Source organism: Triticum urartu, chromosome 2A, assembly GCF_056163025.1.
Source record: "Triticum urartu cultivar PI428250 chromosome 2A, HENAU_Tu73, whole genome shotgun sequence".
Taxonomy (NCBI): domain Eukaryota; kingdom Viridiplantae; phylum Streptophyta; class Magnoliopsida; order Poales; family Poaceae; genus Triticum; species Triticum urartu.
In genome coordinates, this window is record NC_141874.1 from 219,055,899 (window position 1) to 219,074,957 (window position 19,059).

Genomic DNA, 19,059 nt, shown 5'->3' on the forward strand with positions numbered 1-19,059 from the left:
TTGGATCAAGTGTGAACATGCGTCTTCTGCGAGCACCCCCGCATTATATGCGTGGGGGCTGAAGCCTTCGACTGCCATCTTTCAGGTTATATACATATATACATAAACGGCCGCACAGGAGGCATCATAGTACTTTCGGGCAAAAGTATAAATACAGCCTTGATAAACTCAATAAAACATTGTTTTTACAATGGGAATACATGTCACTCAAACATAATATTCTTCGAGCACTGAGCCTCTATCGAACGAGCGCCTTCAAGAAGTTCTTCAAAGTAGTGCTCAGCAGCCACTCGGCCTATGGCCGAACCCTGTGAAGCAACAGTGGCGGCATCCATCTCCGCCCAGTATGTTTTGACACGGGCAAGGGCCATCCGCGAGCCTTCTATACACGCCAACCTCTTTACAGCATCGATGTGTGGCACAACACCAAGGAATTGTTGCGCTAAGCTAAAGTAGCTATTCGGCCTTGGCCCTCCCGGCCACAGATGATCCACAACGGACCTCATGGCAAGTCCGGATAATCTATGGAGCTCGGCCCACTCGGCCATTTGCTTATTCAAAAGCAGCGGACGGGCTGGAGCATGAAACTGTGACCAAAACAGTTTTTCCACTTCGTGATCTTTCTGATCCTTGAAGTACTCGGCTGCATCAGCAGCACTTGCAGCCAAATCCACGTAGGCATCCGCAGAACTCCATAGCCGGTCCAGAGGTGCATACTTCGGATCCCCGAACTTAGTCCGCAACAAGAAGGGCTTCCCAGATACAATATCCACAGCTTGATGCAGCTCCTCCTTCGTCGCTCTAATTTTGGAGCGGGCTTCCTTGGCAGCCACCCGGGCCTTTTCCAGGTCCGTCGCCTTCGCCCGGTTTTCTTCTTCAAAAAGCTGGTAACGGTCAGCAGCATCTTTTAATTCTACAACCATCTTGGCTATTTTTTCTTTGCTCTCGCAATGCGCGGCCTGTTCGGCCCTTAACTCTTTGGCTGCCTTTAAAGCGGCCGCATTGCTACTCCTTGCTTGCTCCTTAGCTCGGGCAAGCTCCGCCCGAAGGGTCTCCACGGTGGCAGCTCCATCTGCAGTCACAACATATTAAAGATACTGGCATCATGCTGCTCTTGCCCTACCTGCTCTCAGGGTGTAGAAGATACGAAGCACTTGCTCTTCCTATGTAGAAAAGCGAAGGAGGTTTGGATAAGGCTAGGGTTGGATATGATTATTGAGAGAGCTTGTGAGATTGATCGTGCTGGAGAGGCAACATTGGAATACCTATTACTCCTTCCAGATCAAGTCCTGCGCATTATGGGCCACGAAAATGTTAGAGAAATGATAGCTATCTCAGTTTGGTATCTATGGTGGGAAAGACGGAAATTAGTGCACCAGGAACTAACTCAAAATGCGACTCAGATCTCAATCGGGATCATAGCTCTTACATATAATTTTGTAAATGCATCATCTTCAAAGGCGTAACTCCGCCTATGTTGTCTCAACATAGCCGGTCCCAAGCCCGGGTAAAGGAGGAGGGTTGTGATAGGCTTGGAGAGCCAATGTAAAAACTCAGCCACTCTTATGGAGATGAAACCCAAAATATTTTCGTTGGGGCGTAACCCTCTCAGCGACGCGCTACATCGGAACCCGGGTGTGGTGGAAAATGGGCAAGGGCCGGGCCGTCACCCCCAAGGTGGCGCGCTGTATCTTGATCCGGATACGATGGCAAGTGAGCGAGGATCGGGTCGTCGCATCCTTAGTGGCGCGCTACATCGGCGCCCGGATGTCGTGGAAAATGGGCAAGGGTCGTCGCATTTGACTCGACGAATGCGAAGGGTAAGGAAGCTAGCCAAGCCTAGGAAGATTCGCTTAGGTAGCTGGAACGTAGGGTCTCTGACGGGGAAGCTTCGGGAGCTAGTTGATGCAGCGGTGAGGAGAGGTGTTGATATCCTTTGCGTCCAAGAAACCAAATGGAGAGGACAGAAGGTGAAGGAGGTGGAGGATACCGGCTTCAAGCTGTGGTACACAGGGACGGCTGCAAACAGAAATGGCGTAGGCATCTTGATCAACAAGAGCCTCAAGTATGGAGTGGTAGACGTCAAGAGACGTGGGGACTGGATTATCCTGGTCAAGCTGGTAGTTGAGGACTTGGTTCTCAATGTTATCAGCGCGTATGCCCCGCAAGTAGGCCACAATGAGAATACCAAGAGGGAGTTCTGGGAAGGCCTGGAAGACATGGTTAGGAGTGTACCGATTGGTGAGAAGCTCTTCATAGGAGGATACCTCAATGGCCACGTGGGTACATCTAACACAGGTTTTGAAGGGGCGCACGGGGGCTTTGGCTATGGCATCAGGAATCAAGAAGGAGAAGATGTCTTAAGCTTTGCTCTAGCCTACAACATGATTGTAGCTAGCACCCTCTTTAGAAAGAGAGAATCACATCTGGTGACTTTTAGTAGTGGCCAACACTCTAGCTAGATTGATTTCATCCTCTCGAGAAGAGAAGATAGGCGTGCGTGCCTAGACTGTAAGGTGATACCTGGAGAGAGTGTTGTACCCTAGCATAAGCTGGTGGTTGCTGACTTCCGCTTTCGGATTCGTGTCCAGCGGGATAAGCGTGCCAAAGTCGCTAGAACGAAGTGGTGGAAGCTCAAGGGGGAGGTAGCTCTAGCGTTCAAGGAGAGGGTCGTTAAGGGGGGCCCTTGGGAGGAAGGAGGATATGCGAACAATGTGTGGACGAAGATGGCGACTTGCATTTGTAAGGTGGCCTCGGAGGAGCTTGGAGTGTCCAGGGGAAGGAGAAGCGAAGATAAGGATACCTGGTGGTGGAATGATGATGTCCAGAAGGCGATTAAAGAGAAGAAAGATTGCTTCAAACGCCTATACCTGGATAGGAGTGCAGACAACATAGAGAAGTACAAAATGGCGAAGAAGGCCGCAAAGCGAGCTGTTGGTGAAGCAAGGGGTCGGGCATATGAGGACCTCTACCAACGGTTAGGCACGAAGGAAGGTGAAAGGGACATCTATAAGATGGCCAAGATCCGCGAGAGGAAGACGAGGGATATTGGCCAAGTCAAATGCATCAAGGACGGAGCAGGCCAACTCTTGGTGAAGGACGAGGAGATTAAGCGTAGATGGCGGGAGTACTTCGACAAGCTGTTCAATGGGGAGAATGAGAGTTCTACCATTGAACTGGACGACTCCTTTGATGAGACCAGCATGCGTTTTGTGCGGCGAATCCAGGAGTCTGAGGTCAAGGAGGCTTTAAAAAGGATGAAAGGAGGCAAGGCGATGGGCCCTGGTTGTATCCCCATTGAGGTGTGGAAAGGTCTCGGGGACATAGCGATAGTATGGCTAACCAAGCTTTTCAACCTCATTTTTCGGGCAAACAAGCTGCCAGAAGAATGGAGACGGAGTATATTAGTACCAATCTTCAAGAACAAGGGGGGTGTTCAGAGTTGTACTAATTACCGTGGAATTAGGCTGATGAGCCATACAATGAAGCTATGGGAGAGAGTCATTGAGCACCGCTTAAGAAGAATAACAAGCGTGACCAAAAATCAGTTTGGTTTCATGCCTGGGAGGTCGGCCATGGAAGCCATTTTCTTGGTACAACAACTTATGGAGAGATATAGGGAGCAAAAGAAGGACTTGCATATGGTGTTCATTGACTTGGAGAAGGCCTATGATAAGATACCGCGGAATGTCATGTGGTGGGCCTTGGAGAAACACAAAGTCCCAGCAAAGTACATTACCCTCATCAAGGACATGTACGATAATGTTGTGACAAGTGTTCGAACAAGTGATGTCGACACTGATGACTTCCCGATTAAGATAGGACTGCATCAGGGGTCAGCTTTGAGCCCTTATCTTTTTGCATTGGTGATGGATGAGGTCACAAGGGATATACAAGGAGATATCCCATGGTGTATGCTCTTTGCGAATGATGTGGTGCTAGTTGACGATAGTCGGACGGGGGTAAATAGGAAGTTAGAGTTATGGAGACAAACCTTGGAATCGAAAGGGTTTAGGCTTAGTAGAACTAAAACCGAGTACATGATGTGTGGTTTCAGTACTACTAGGTGTGAGGAGGAGGTTAGCCTTGATGGCCAGGTGGTACCTCAGAAGGACACCTTTCGGTATTTGGGGTCAATGCTGCAGGAGGATGGGGGTATTGATGAAGATGTGAACCATCGAATCAAAGCCGGATGGATGAAGTGGCGCCAAGCTTCTGGCATTCTCTGTGACAAGAGAGTGCCACAAAAGCTAAAAGGCAAGTTCTATAGGACGGCGGTTCGACCCGTAATGTTGTATGGCGCTGAGTGTTGGCCGACTAAAAGGTGACATGTTCAACAGTTAGGTGTGGCGGAGATGTGTATGTTGAGATGGATGTGTGGCCGCACGAGGAAGGATCGAGTCTGGAATGATGATATACGAGATAGAGTTGGGGTAGCACCAATTGAAGAGAAGCTTGTCCAACATCGTCTAAGATGGTTTGGGCATATTCAGCGCAGGCCTCCAGAAGCTCGGTGCATAGTGGACGGCTAAAGCGTGCGGAGAATGTCAAGAGAGGGCGGGGTAGACCGAATTTGACATGGGAGGAGTCCGTTAAGAGAGACATGAAGGATTGGAGTATCACCAAAGAGCTAGCTATGGACAGGGGTGCGTGGAAGCTTGCTATCCATGTGCCAGAGCCATGAGTTGGTAGCGAGATCTTATGGGTTTCACCTCTAGCCTACCCCAACTTGTTTGGGACTAAAGGCTTTGTTGTTGTTGTTGTTGATCATCTTCAAAGGCGTCCATGAAAAAGGGGGGTTGGCAATGTCCTCCTAGGGGATTTGTGAAAACTCAATGTTGACGCCTCTTTTGATCATGACTTGCTGGAGGGTACGATGAGGGCAGTATTGAGAGACGACTAAGGTAGGTTTATTGCAGGAGGGAATGGAAAGATAGACCACTGCGCAGATGTTCTCATGGCGGAGGCCTTAGCTCTCAAATTTGGCCTAAATTTAGCGCAAAGGGCGGGATGTAATCGCCTAATCATCAACTCGGACAAGCTGGAGGTGATTGAGACCATGCAGGACGAAGGACAGTCAGCGGGAGCGGCGGCGGCAATCTTCGATGACTGCTATCACTATGCTTGTGATTTTATCATGTCTAAATTCGAACATTGTAATAGAGAGGCTAATAAAGTAGCACATGAACTTGCTAGATTAGCTAGATTTTTTTCTAATTTCGGATTGGTTTGAGGAGCCTATTAGTGAAATTGTAACGCTTCTCACAAACAATGTATTGGTTATTGCTAATGAATAAAATCTCGTTTTATTTCAAAAAAAACTACTGTGCATCGGGCCCTAGTGGCCCCAGTGCACAGCCGGCCCAGCCCATTCACGCCTCCTCCTACCTCCTGTTCACCTCGCTCCCGAGGACGCCCATGCGCCGTCCAGCACGCGGATGTCGCGCTGCCGCCCATCCCGTGGTTGACGAGCTGTATAAGAGCCCTCCCTCGACGCCCCTCTCTCTGCCATGAACCCTAGCTCCCTCAATTTTCCCCTCTGGCACCGTTTTCCATCAAATCGAGCCGCGTCCGAGAGCTCCCATGGCTGCGCCATCGACGTTGGCGCGGACATCGGCCTTCCCTCGCCTATCTAGTAGGTCCAGGAGATGCGCACCTTCACCCTCTTCGTCTATGACAAGTCGCGCGAGCAGGGACGCCCTCACGCCACCATGTGCTCCCTGGTGAGCACCCGCGCCGATTCCCCTCGCTTGCCCCCTCGATTCGTTGCGGTAGCCTCCGTCCCTGACCTCGTCGGAGCTCACGAGTACGTGTGTACTTCCGCTGCTCCCAGTCGAGCCCCGTGCTCGCCCCGCCGTGGCCTCACGCACGCTCACCTGTGCGTCGCCGCGCCCTACTGCTCCACGCCGTGCGAGCTCCGGCTGAGCTCGCGGTCAGCCCGACCGCCGGCACGCGCGTGGTCGTCCCTCCCGCTGCTGCAGCCGCCCGCATGCGCGCTCGCCGCCCTGGCTACGCCTCACGCGTGCCCAGCCGCGCGAGCCCCGACCGCTGTTGCCCGACCGCATCGTTCCCCCATGCCAGCGCCTTCCCGTGCCCGCAACTGCCTGACGCTGCCCGTCGTCCCCACGCCTCCCTACTCGCGTACCTCGCCGCCTAGCGCCGCCACTTCCCGCTGGTCGCCGCTCCCATCGCTGGGCGCCCGTGCCCCCTGTCACCTGCGCCGCCCGCTTCACCTTGCCGTCGCTACAAGCACGGCCTTGCCTCCCCTACTGCAGCGCCCCCGCATGCTTGCTCCTCCTCTATACTGTACTACTGCTAGCTACTAGCTAGCTTTTCTAATTATACACTAACTGACCCTCTGGACAACCCATAAACAGCGACTAAACGACTTTTAACAGGAGTAAAAATAATATGAGTTGGTAGTACACTTGACAAGGCTCAAATGTTTCCATTGGACCAAATCCGTTAGATACATGGATTAAATCCTACTAGCACAAATGTCCGTGCGTTGCAACGGGAGAAAAGTGACGGGCTGCTAATGACAAAAACGATTGACCAATTGAAAGTAGGGTTCTTCGGGATGCCGGTACGGGATATGTGATATTTATTCTCGTTGTCCCAAGTCCTAACCTAAATCTGACCATAGGCTCCTATATTTTCAGAAACATTGTGCATCATATGAGCTGTGGTATTATTTGAATCTTGGTGCAAAAATTCAGACCAATGTATTCTACCTACTGTTGCTTCTCAGCTTCAACATCATTTGAGCTAGGCAAATTGAGCGTTGTTACCATGCTTAGAAAATTACACCGACTGAAGAAATAGCAATGCAATGTACATCAGATTGGACAAAATCTAAATTTATACATATACTTGCCATCCATTGTGATATATGTGCTGAAGTTACCTGTACCAACATAGAAAGAAACAAATAAAACAAACTGCCATAGTACCACACGTCTTCCCATGCACATGATATGCCAATGCATTTGTTCCACGTAGGAATGTTGATGCATTTGAGGGTAGATTTGTCATGTGAAACAACAGTCAAACCTTTTTTAGGAAAAAATGGGACCTTTGAAAAGCTTACACTGATTTTACCTTTTTTGCATTGTGCAATAGATCCAAACAACAGTATTTTCTGCATCCTTTCAAAATTTAATAGGTTTTATTGTTATTTCTGTCAAATTTGAATATAGATGCTAGTGTAGTATAACTATCACTCAAACGTTTGGCTATGTGTAAGGCGAAACCTGATCGAGTTACATGGTTCAGTTTAGCAACTGAATTACAATGAGCAATCTTTGTTCCTCCATATCTCTTGATTTTTCCGTAACACTCTAATTTCACGCCCGGGAGGTGGCGAGCTGCGGGGTATAGAAACTGAGAGAGGCTAGTTGTGGTGTGCAATGGTCATCTGGGGACAGTGGCTGATAAGTGGGGGGCGCCGCATGGGGTGGTGACTAAGGGGCAGGCACTCGGAGGGTGGGCAACCTTGGAGAAGTAGGCGGGATAGGGGCATAGGCGGCAGAGGCATGTTGTGAGGGGCAATGGTGGAAACCATTTGGATGGAGGTGGGGGCTATAAAATAAAGAATGGGGAGGAGAAGATGGGCGGCTGGAGCGCCGCCGTCGTCGTCGGTGAACCACCGCCCTGCCGTTGCGCGACGTCGTCAACTGAGGCCCTCTGAAAGCCACGAGTTCAAAATAGACAGGAGCAAATATGCAACTTTGCAGTGTATTTTTTCTCTAAATAAAAGGGTGGTTGTACGATGAATTTCCTGAAAGAATTTGAATGTGAATCTGAATATACAGAGAAGCAAGTACATGAGCTAAGCATCTTGACTTGATCTCCGGCCAGATGTGCAAGCAGCACAAGCATGCGACAACACATAAAACACACATACATAGAACAATTTTCTGGACACATGAAGACTCCTAAATGCTTATCAATTTTAGGAAAAAGCATATTTCCTTCATGCCACTTATTAACATGACATTTCTGGGGGTGAAATGAGACACCAATAAAGGGAAAAAGAAATAAAGATAGATATGTCATATGTGACAGATAAAAGTGCTGAACATCATGTTAACGAGGAAGCCAAGATAAGGTATCTAACTGGCTACCTATCTGGAGGGAACATAGTAAAGACTAAAGATAATCAATACAAATGTTGTTCAACCATAAATTATGAGGAAACAAGGTCTAGTCTTTTGCATAGCATGAAAATATTAGTCAGAATATCTATACAGATACATGTAAACCTGAAGGAAACACATTTGTCTAACTAAAATAAGACAAATAAGATATGCTTACTGTAATTGCATTCCCAACCAAGTGAAATACTACGCCTTGCATGCCTATGAGCTCATCAAAACGCACATCCTCGGCACCATCCATGTCATCTAGACCATCTAACATATGCTCAACTTGGCCTATTAGAGTTATTTGGATGTTTGTCAGAAAGCTTCTTCACCCAGCTAGCAAGTCTTCAAATCAAGCATGCAAATGTAGATTCTTTTCCTTTACAACATTTCATGCGTGATCAATAATCTATAGTCCGATGATCTGCTTGCCAAAAATCAAATATCAAAATTAATCGCAGGTTAATTAAGCAGTGTAGGAGTAAAGCAACAGACCTATCAGTTACACAAATCGTTTCAGGTTTTCAACCACAGAAGTGTACAGAAAACATCAGAGATCTCCAGACAAATTGTCATTGGTAAGTCGCTCGGTCTACCATATGTTTAACACTAACTACTTCTTTCTGCGCCAAAAAGAAAAACAGTAAATGCAATTCTGAATTCAAAGCTCGTATACTGATCCAAAATTGCAAATAGATATTTGATCTACAGGAAACACATGACCACAAACACTAATAATTGGCACAGATCATCTGAAGCGCAACATTTTCTGATATATAAGATGTACATGAGAAAAATTCCCCACTGCATTATCTAACCACGTATAAGACACTACTCCAGACCATCAGTTACAGAAAGTAAATTTTGCAAAATTGTTCGTACATACTTAGTCTTGACACAGGATTCATTAGTCATATAAATAGGAATTTTCAGGTTGGGATAGGGCGTAATTAAAAAGCAGATGAGATGTGAGCTTGGCTTCAACAACCATGAAGATATATCAGGAAATTGCAAGGTTTGCTTCAGTGAATACTTAAGTGCAGAACCGACAGATGGAGTTCCGACAAAGTCTGGACCAGGGGCGAACGCCGGGTGGTGTGCCGGCAGCTCGATCCTCTCCTCCCTCCCTTTTGCGCCGCACCAGGAGAGGAGCGCCGCGCCCCTCGGGCGCCTGCACGTCCCGCCCGGCAGTGGCTTTGACGCCGACGAAGTCCTCGCACCTCGGGGGAGTGGAGACAGAGATATCAAGGAGAGCCGGTGGTATCCTTGGTCCTTGCACACGGCAGTGCGAGGAGATGGCAGAGATGCTGGGGGGAGTCGCGCGGTGGCGAGGTTAGTCGCCTCGGCGGGGTCCTCGCCCACGATCAGGACGTCCACCGGCGCTCCATCGTGAATATCGGCGGCCGCTGTGCTCCAGGGAAACGGTGGCTAGGGCTCCTTCAAGGCTATTTACCGGCGGGGGAGGACTACAACGGCGATTGGGGACGGAAGATGGTGGCGAGGGCTGCCGGAAGCGGCGGCATGGCGGCGAAGGGAACCCTACCGTCAGGGCGTCTCGTGTCCTCATACAGGGGAGAGAGGGCCTCTGCAATCTTTTTTTTCTGACTTAATAACAGATGAAAGCTTGTGTAGTGCGGGTTGATTATCCACAAAAGCAGGGTCTTTTATGCAAAACTGCAGCGACAGTGAACCCGACAAACTTAATCCGTGCTTTATTATTATTATTACTAGCAAAAGTGCCCGTACGTTGCAACGGGAGAAACAAATTATCACACTTAGCGCCCCATCCTTGTTACCACTTATTTTTTTATCCTCATTGTCGGTCACGCTGTCCACTACACGGCGAACGTTCCACCTAAGCTTGGAGCTAATGAAGAATCGTCTACATACACAGACCAGCGAACAGTCGCGTTTGAGATCCCGGCCACATCCGCGCAATCTAATGATTGCACCTTGTGTTTGTGCTATCCATATTTTACATCGTAGCAGTTCAGTACCAATCCGTAAAGGACACAAAAAATCTTCAAATTTAACTTTAGTTTAAAACAACCAACACCTTTTTTTGTGGGGTAAAACGATCAACACCAAAGAACAGGGGAGGTTGCGAGTTTGATTTATGTCACGGTCAACTATTTTTGCCTCATCTTCTAAATGGGCTGGTGGGTCTGATTTGTTGGGCCGGATCGCACAGACAGGTTGGGAGGGCACTTTTTTTCATTGGTGGAATGTAACACAGACGAACGGGGCAGAGGCCCGACGGCCCAGGACAGACGATTTTTAGAATAGCCTAGCTGAGTATGGAGAAACGCTATTGACATACCAAATGGGAGGCCAAATAATATTATACCTCCATTTATATAAAAAAAAATAGCATATATGCCCGTATGTTACAACAGTAAAAAAAAGTGATATAAATTTAGTGAGGATTGTATGCACAAACATAACATTCAATGTGTTATAAAGTTGGCGCAAATTTAGTAAGTATCATAAGTGGGTCTGCTGCAACCGAAGAAAAAATAATGTGAATTTAGTGAGGATTGCATGTAGGAAAAAAATGCCACATCATTTTTATTCATAAGATATGGATGAGGCCAGTACACCTGTCATTGGTTCAAATTAAATTCCATGCCAACCAAATATGGTGCCCACAAATCCTGCACGTCCTATCCATTTGGTAGGGATCCTCCCTCAATCTTTCTATAATTACCGTATATTTCCTTATTGTGTATTTCTTCTCTTTCTTTCCTTATATATCAAGCATGTCATGAATCTCAGTGGCCACCCGGTTAATTACCACATAATGACTTTATATTTCCTTTCTCTCCCTTCCCTTTGGCCTTCCTTCTTTATTTCTCATGCAATATCCACGCCTTATTCTTTTCTTTATTTCCGAAGCAGCTCGATGCCTGACAACCTAAGAACGTATATAAACTACAAAAAACTAATATAAAATAGTAAGGTGGGACTATTTAATAATATGTAAACAATTATGAAAAAGCCTCCAACCTGCTCCTTGTCCGTCCCATGGGCCGCAACACCCGTCTCGGCCCAGCATTCCGTGCCCATCAAGCATCCAACTCCCTCAGCCCGAGTATGCTTGTTTCCTATTCTTTATGTTAAGGAGCCAGACGCCCAAATAGGCACATCCATGAGCCTAGCTAGACTGGTTTGCTATCTTGGCATCTTCACGGCAAACCATGGTTCGAATCCCAGTTTTCTTATCCCGACTTTGTTTTTCTATTTAGATTCAGACTAAAAGCGTAAAATCACAGAAAAAGGCGTATTGTGACGGTGAACCCACGGAGTCAATCCATGCTTTATTATTAGGGATAGACTAGCACAAATGCCCGTGCGTTGCAATGGGAGAAGAAGAAAAAATAAACATACTTTCTGAACCCAATAGCTCAAGACCCTTCCCCCTCTTCCTTCTCCCACGACCGACTGTCAGACATGGTAACATTAGTAAACTCTTTGAAATCTTCCACATTGCCGCATGAGAAACAACATGGAAAGATGTGTTGTGCAAAAACATAACCGTGAAAGGAATTTGTAAGTGTATTGTAGGTGTGTGCAATTTAAATCCATCTGGTCGCGAGTATCTTTTCACATATTTGTTGACGTTGTTTAGTGATGCCCCAAAAATAGCGCACTATAATGAAAATAGTAAAGTCTTAGTACAACGTTCTTGCTTCACTATGGGGCAACAAATATTTCCATGAACCAGTGTTGGGTAGGTTTAGGGAATGGGTAGCATAGCATTATTTGTGTTGAACGATATTAGAAGCATTTTTTGCAGGGTAATGTTATTAGAAGCATTTTTTGCGGGGCAATTATATTAGGAGCATTGTACAAATATCCTCCATCAGTGGCTAATATAACAAAGTAAAGTGCGGAGTTTGTGTCGCACACAACAGGGAGTTCACCTACTTGTGCTTTGGTGACCAACATTGTAAGAGTTTGTGACGAGCGCTAGCGGGTCGAGGAGAAAAATAAGAACAAAGATTTTTTTTTGGAGACCGCCCTCTTTCTTTCCTTCCTTATTCTGCCATACGACATGAAATCCCCCCTCCTCTTTTCACATGAAATCCGATCCCTCTTTCCTTCTTTATTTTTCTTTCTTTTCTTCCTTATCTGTCAAGAGTCATGAAATCCCTCCTCTTTCCTTCTTTATTTTTCTCTCTTTCCTTCTTTATTATGAAGGACTTATTTCCTTCTTTATTGGTTCCCGAGATGGCTCCTTGATACCGAGGAAACTCATGAAATCGCCCTCCTTTTTCCTTCTTTATTTTTTCTTTCTTATCTTCCTTATTCTGTTAAGAGACATGAAATCCCTCCCTTTTTCCTTCTTTATTTTTCTCTTTTTCCTTCTTTATTATGGAAGGACCTATTTCCTTCTTTACTGGTTCCCGAGATGGCTCCTTGATACCGAGGAAACTCGAAGATGTATATAAATTACAAAGATTGAGTTTAAGGTAGCGGTATGGGACTATTTAAAAGGGTTTAGAGTTCGATTCAGCCCACCATCGAATACTTTTCTGCACCAGGCTTTGGGCCAGCTTTGCCTGTTCGGTTGTGTGGCTTCCCTCGGCAGGGTGGGCCGGAATAATGAGGCGACCGAAAATCCTCCTTGCGTAGTAGACTAAATGGGTAATCCTTGTTTTTCCAAACATACAATGGGCCAGCTGAGTTGGTTGCTCGCTCTACGCACTTTTCTAGTGAGCCGCGTTCGAATCCTCAAAATACAACTTTTTATGTGTGGCCATTTTTTAAAGAAGCGACAGTAAAAAAAGAGGATGTGCTGCGCCCAACCCTGAAATTTTGTACAAAGTGATATATATAAATTTCCCTAAAAAAAGTGATATATATATATAGATAGATAGATTAGTACCACCTTGGATTTTGGAAAAAATATGAACGTGTTGAAAAAAAATTGAAAGCGTAAATTCACAGGAAGAAGCGTATTGTGACGGTGAACCCACAGAGTCAACCTGTGCTTTATTATTAGGGATAGACTAGCAAAAGAGCCCGTGCATTGCAACAGGACAGAAAAAAACACACGCTCTTAACCCAATAACCACGACTAGAGACCCTGATAGGTAGACGTTCTTTATTTTAAAATGGCATCACATTTGTGTCCCCGACGGTGGTCTCAATGCTCACACAACGAAAACGCATTTGAATGTGGTCAGTCCTAAGGCATCTCTTTATCTCTCACACACACACGCGCGCGCTCGCACGCACACAATCGGTCGGCATAAGATGAGAAAAATGTTGCTTTTTCCTACGAGGTTTTTCAGAGTTGTGCATGTGTGGTTATCAATGTTTTTTTCCTCTCTTAATCTAGTACAAATGCCCATGCGTTACACGGGACGATAAATGTGGCAGAACTTACTTCATGGGTCCTTTTTTGCCACTTGATATATCTACGGGTCTTTTTTTTATTCTCATTTTTTCATATGCGGCCAGCACAGTGCCGTTGTTGTGGAGAGCGAGATAATTTTTGCTGTTGTATCTTTTCTGAGAAATACCTAGACTTCTCAGTTAAAATTGCTATCTAACTTATTGAGTTGTAATATCTTTGTGGTTTATTTTTTTGGAAATTGGACGGTACTTTGTGTTCTCCTATTTGTCTTAGATGGATTGATCATGCACGTCGCGCTCCGGAGCGAAAAGTCAGGATTTATTGTAGAGTCGGGATTTGAACCAAAATTATGTGGTCATTTTTTTTCTTGTCGAAGTTAGATCAAGCCTGCTAAACTCTGTAGCCTGCTTAAATTAAGTGTTTTTATGAACATATTCTCGTTTAGCCCTTGAGAATTAAGTAAATATACTAATCCAAAACATTAATTTTTTCATCAACACCATACATGTACGTACACTCTACAGTGACGTTAGAGGGAAATACAAAGCAACTTGAATAGACCATGCAATATATATATCATTCAAGGATCTTTGACTTGGTGGAAAATATAATAGAAAAAGGACATAGATTTTCGAAAAAATGCTCCTGGCAAAGTTCAACTCAATAAAAAGGGAAGTTGAAATAAGAAGGTTTTTTTAGGGTTAGTTGAAATAAGAAGGTACTTTAGGATGGAGATAGTTGAAATAAGAAAGTCCAACCACGTAATTTGAATTGACCCCGTATATTTTCGAGGGATGGTGTCACCGACCTAGCTAGCCACTTGGGGGCCTGAGACTAACCTCACAGGAAGCCCGCCTAACCCACGATCCCCTCCCAGCGCCGTCACACACGCACAGAGGGGCCAGCGCCTCTCGATCCCGCCGCGCTCGCAGCCAGCTCCGCGCGCGTTCGTCACACCGGCGAGGCCGCTGCCCCTCCAACCTCCACTCTCCCCCTCCTCTCATTCTCTGCCCGGCCACGCAACTCCTGCTGCCTCTGCCCATGGCTCCGGCTGGGCAGCTCCGACTGCCTCTGCCCGTGGCGCCGCTGCACGGCTTGGCCCCGTCCGGCACCACACCGGCGCCCTGTCCGTCTCGTTTCCATCTGGCCAGCTGGCCATGGCACCGCCGCTGAGGTGCACTGCCACCCCAAGCCTGCTCTGTCGCTCCTCTGGGTTCGGTTCGGTTCGTTCCTCCCTTGATTTCCGTTGCCTCTTGTTGAATCACCAAGGCGCACGTATATGAATCGATGACATCAACTGTAAAGTAGCAATGTGGGATTATGCAACGAGGAGCGAGAGAGATCAATAAGAGAGGGGAAAGCAGCGGCAGATTGGCAGAGACAGACGACGGAGTGGTTTTTTCTTTCTCTTCGGGGTTGATTCCTATATGGTCTGCGGGTTGAGTCTGAGGCCCAAGTGGCAACGCTTCAGGTCAAGGCCCAGGTAGTAGTGCGGACGACAGATCATGTTCGTATGAAAATTTTGTGACATGGTTCCCCGAATTAGTACCACCTCACATATATGTTTTAAATTCAAACTAAAAGCGTAAATTCACAGGAGAAAGTGTATTGTGACGGTGAACCCGTTTTAAATTCAAACTAAAAGCGTAAATTCACAGGAGAAAGTGTATTGTGACGGTGAACCCACGGAGTCAATCCGTGCTTTATTATTATTAGGGATAGATTAAAAAAATAAACTAGCACAAATGCCCTTGCGTTGCAATGGGAGAGAATTTTTTTTAGCATGCACTCAATTTTTCTAAGAAATATATATGCAAGCACAACCCCCATGTTTCGCTATGAAAAAAGTGCTAGTTACCTTGTCCACCTAAAAACAGAACTCAAAACATCCGACTGCATGGCACGGCAACATCAGAACGTTGCCACCCAGGGAGGCGTTGCAACGGGATATTAATATCCTTGAACCCACGTATCTAAACAGATAAATATCAAGCCAAATAACTGTTACAATGAACCGCTAAATTCTGGCATGCAAACGGAAGACAATGACAATCTCCATTTATCAAAGAACAAAAAATTGTATGAAACTAAAACAATAAATTTGGTCTCATACTATGAATAATTCATAATACAACAACAACAACTTATCAGGTCAAGGGTATAAATTATTTCTAGTGAAGTGCAGAACCCATGTGTGATTGACCTTACAAATATGATAATTCTGGTAACAAAATTGCTTGTCTTTTCCATATGCGCCAAAATGATCCTTGATAGAACACATGGATATAGTTCAAAAATGAACCGAGGATCAAAAGCTTGTGGATTGACCCGTTTCAAATTTAGTATGAACATGAGTAAAATAATTATAATAATTTATGACTGGACTGGAAATGTGATCTCCTCTGTGGATCACACCTGCAAAATAATGATATAATGTACTTGAATCTAGGAAAAAACTTATATGTAAAATTTTAGATGAGACCAATACCAAGCTGTGCATGTCTAGTTGTCCTCTTGAGCTCCATCTCAGCTGCAATCTCTGGACCAACTCAGTTCTTAGCAATCAACAATGAGCGCAGGCAAGTCACTATGACAACACATGAATGTCTCACAACAGATGCATCCAATAATTCAAACCGGCAGTTAAGCATCACTATGTACATTGCCGATGAAGACCCTAATACAGTGTTGCTGATTCAGAAAATAAATATGCAAAGCCGATGCTACTATTTTCAGGTATATACACATTACCAAATAGAGGTAGATTCATCAGTGAATATGTGAGTCCTTGATTGCACTGTCATCAAAAAAGCTGCTCATTGCCCATGTTTGTCTCCCAATTAGCTACAAACAGACAATAAGGTCAACTAACAATGCACATTTTCATTGAGTTAAAAGCATAGCCTGCAAAATGAATCAGATGCCAAGATTTCACTATTCTTTAGTGCATTGAAGATCAATGGAAAACGCAAATCAGCAAAGGCCTGCAATCATGGTATTTCATTCAAGTCTGTAGCATTGTGATCAGGTCTGCAGTTATGGTATTCCATTCAGGTTTGTAGCATTGAGATCATTGTCGTGTCTTGGTAACCATCATGATGTACAACCCCGGAGATGTCAGCCGACAATACCAGCATCCATTGGAAATCTGTAACTATGTATCAGCACCTTGTGCACGTGCATGCCTGTAAGACAACTAACTCATGGGCTTCTTACCTGTTGTTCCTGATCGTTCTTCCTTGGACTTCAGTTTGGAATATTGACGACGTAACAAATCAAAAGCATTTCAATCCATCTCATCAATCAGCTTATGTGCTAACTCAGAGCGCCCAACCTTTTCAGGTCACTGATCAGTGGACGGTGGATATATAAATCAAAGGCTGGTGTAACTTACACGCACTTGGACTCGGGCATCGCCTTCAGGTCATGGTGAACACCGTCTGGTCCAGTCCGATCCCTGACCAAGCCATTGTTTGGATCGACAGGTGGGCTATGTGAGCGAGTGATGTGAGGAAGCGGACGACGTGCGCGAGTGCCAACGTGCCCGACAAATTAACTGACAACTGAAACTTTGATGAAACTGATGAACTGAATTTTCTGAATCTGATGAAACTAAATCTGACGAAACTGATGAAACTGAAACTTTCGAATCTTAGGGAACTTCAGGACAGCATAGGTGGCGCCGTAGTGGCCTCGTGCGAAGGCTGCTGCAGCCTCAGAGGGAGCTGCACGGGAGAGGGGCAGCCGAGTTGGTCGTCATCCCTTGTCGTGGATCATTGGAGCTGCGGGTCGCAGGTGGCGGAAGAGCATATCCGGGGCTGGGAGGAGTAGCCGCGGGTCGCCGCATATAGGGCGCGTCAATCCTGTACGGGCATCCAGCATACCCAATCAGGATTAAGTCACGAACCCGCAATCCTGATGAAGTCAGATCTCTCGATAATAGGCTGCCCGGTGTGATGCAAATGCTAGCAGTATGTGTACTTCTTAAATTAAGTGAAGCAAGTTCATACAATAATTAGAAGGTTCAGTACACTTTTCTGTTTCAAATTGTTTTTCTTGTGATGCGGCAAAGAAATTCTCCTACAGTTGCAAAAATCATTATTCATAGTTTAATAGTAATAATGTTCAGGCAGGTACAAATTTAGGAAAAATACCACATGAATCTGAATTAAACCATACATGATTCACAATCGCATCTAAGTACAAAACCAACAGTGGTCCTCCATCTAAGCAATCCACGAGTACACTTGATCTCAAGATTACTAACTAAAACCAAGTCTCGCAACAGTAAGAGAAGAAGACCATGACCACCAGTATCAAGTGCTGAAGAATCGTATTAGGTGTTTTACAATTACAGATAGTCGAAGAGTAGTCAAGTGGAAGCAAAGAGGAAACCAAAGCTTGCTATTCAGCTCATCTCCAGCAACAGCGGCAGCAAGGTGGCGTCAATGACGGTCAGGTCAAGTTTTGACGGACTTCAGGCTCTAACGCGTCGTGGCGTAGCTTCGAGGGGATACATACCTCTCGTGTAGCCATCACAGGACTCGGCGGGCGTTCTTGTTCCTCCGGCGAACTCGGCGCTTGTTCCTCCGGCGAACTCGGCGCTTGTTCCTCCGGCGAACTTGGCGGCGACATTGGATGTTTGTTCAAAACTTGCAATTTCGACAGGATGATGGAGATTATGGTCGAAGGGCAAAACCTGATGGAGATTCCGGCCGAGGACCCTTGCTTCTTATAGCAGCCAATCAAATCCGGGGCGGGCACTACATCAATTTGTGTTGGAGAAGGACACGGCCGGCCTCCAATTTTCCATCCAAATCACGATAGGAGCAGCGGAGGTTGACAAGGATACCACGGAGGAGGCCAGAGAGGACTGGCGGTCGGTGCCGGCGGCCGGTGTACCATCCTCCATGAACGCCCACGGCGTCCGCCTTCTCCTCCGCCTCGGCTGTAGCCGTGCAGCAAGCCCACGGCGTCCGCCTTCTCCTCCGCTTCGTCTGTAGCCGCAACCATGGCGCCGCCTTCTCCTCCGCCACGGCTAGCCGTCCGACGAAGGCGCCGCCCCTCACCTACTCGTGCTCCGCCATCGCTGCCGTCGCTGGAAAGGGAGCCATCGCTGCCGTCGCTGTCGTCGCTGGAAAGGGAGGAGTTTTGGATAAGATGAATCAGGGACTGCGGACTGAATATCAAGCACACGTAGGGTCTTTTTTGTAAAACCGAAGCGTTTTCCCAGATTCACTCAAGAAAGGACTGTGGGTTCTAATTTCGAAAAGCAAAGGGACTTTTTTATAAAAACGCCACGACGGTGAACCCGGAGACTCAATCCGTGCTTTATTATTAGGGAGAGATTAGGGAAAAATGAAAATCACAAATTGCTATGTTTTGTTAACAGAAAAACAGAAACTGAAATGCTGCAGTAGCACTTTTCCAACAAAGTTTTGATCAAGCAAATGGATGCTAACATAGCCGCACTTGTTACTGTCATCTAGATCACAGAAAATTGATCAAGATTGATATAAGTCACTACTCCATAGGATAAGTAGAACAATAGCT

At 46.2% G+C, this 19,059-nt stretch overlaps 2 long non-coding RNA genes across 2 annotated transcripts; both read right to left on the reverse strand.

The window, feature by feature from the left end:
- Nucleotides 1-8,029: 8,029 nt before the first annotated feature.
- LOC125536856 (uncharacterized) lies at nucleotides 8,030-9,847 on the reverse strand. The gene is made up of 2 exons (XR_007295249.2): nucleotides 9,178-9,847; nucleotides 8,030-8,568 (listed from the first exon to the last, which is right to left on the reverse strand). It is a non-coding gene; the product is annotated as an uncharacterized LOC125536856 (long non-coding RNA).
- A 4,331-nt stretch (nucleotides 9,848-14,178) lies between these two features.
- On the reverse strand, nucleotides 14,179-18,685 carry LOC125536858 (uncharacterized). Its single transcript, XR_015616145.1, has 3 exons — nucleotides 18,028-18,685; nucleotides 15,995-17,369; nucleotides 14,179-15,921 (listed from the first exon to the last, which is right to left on the reverse strand). It is a non-coding gene; the product is annotated as an uncharacterized LOC125536858 (long non-coding RNA).
- Between the last annotated feature and the right edge of the window lie 374 nt (nucleotides 18,686-19,059).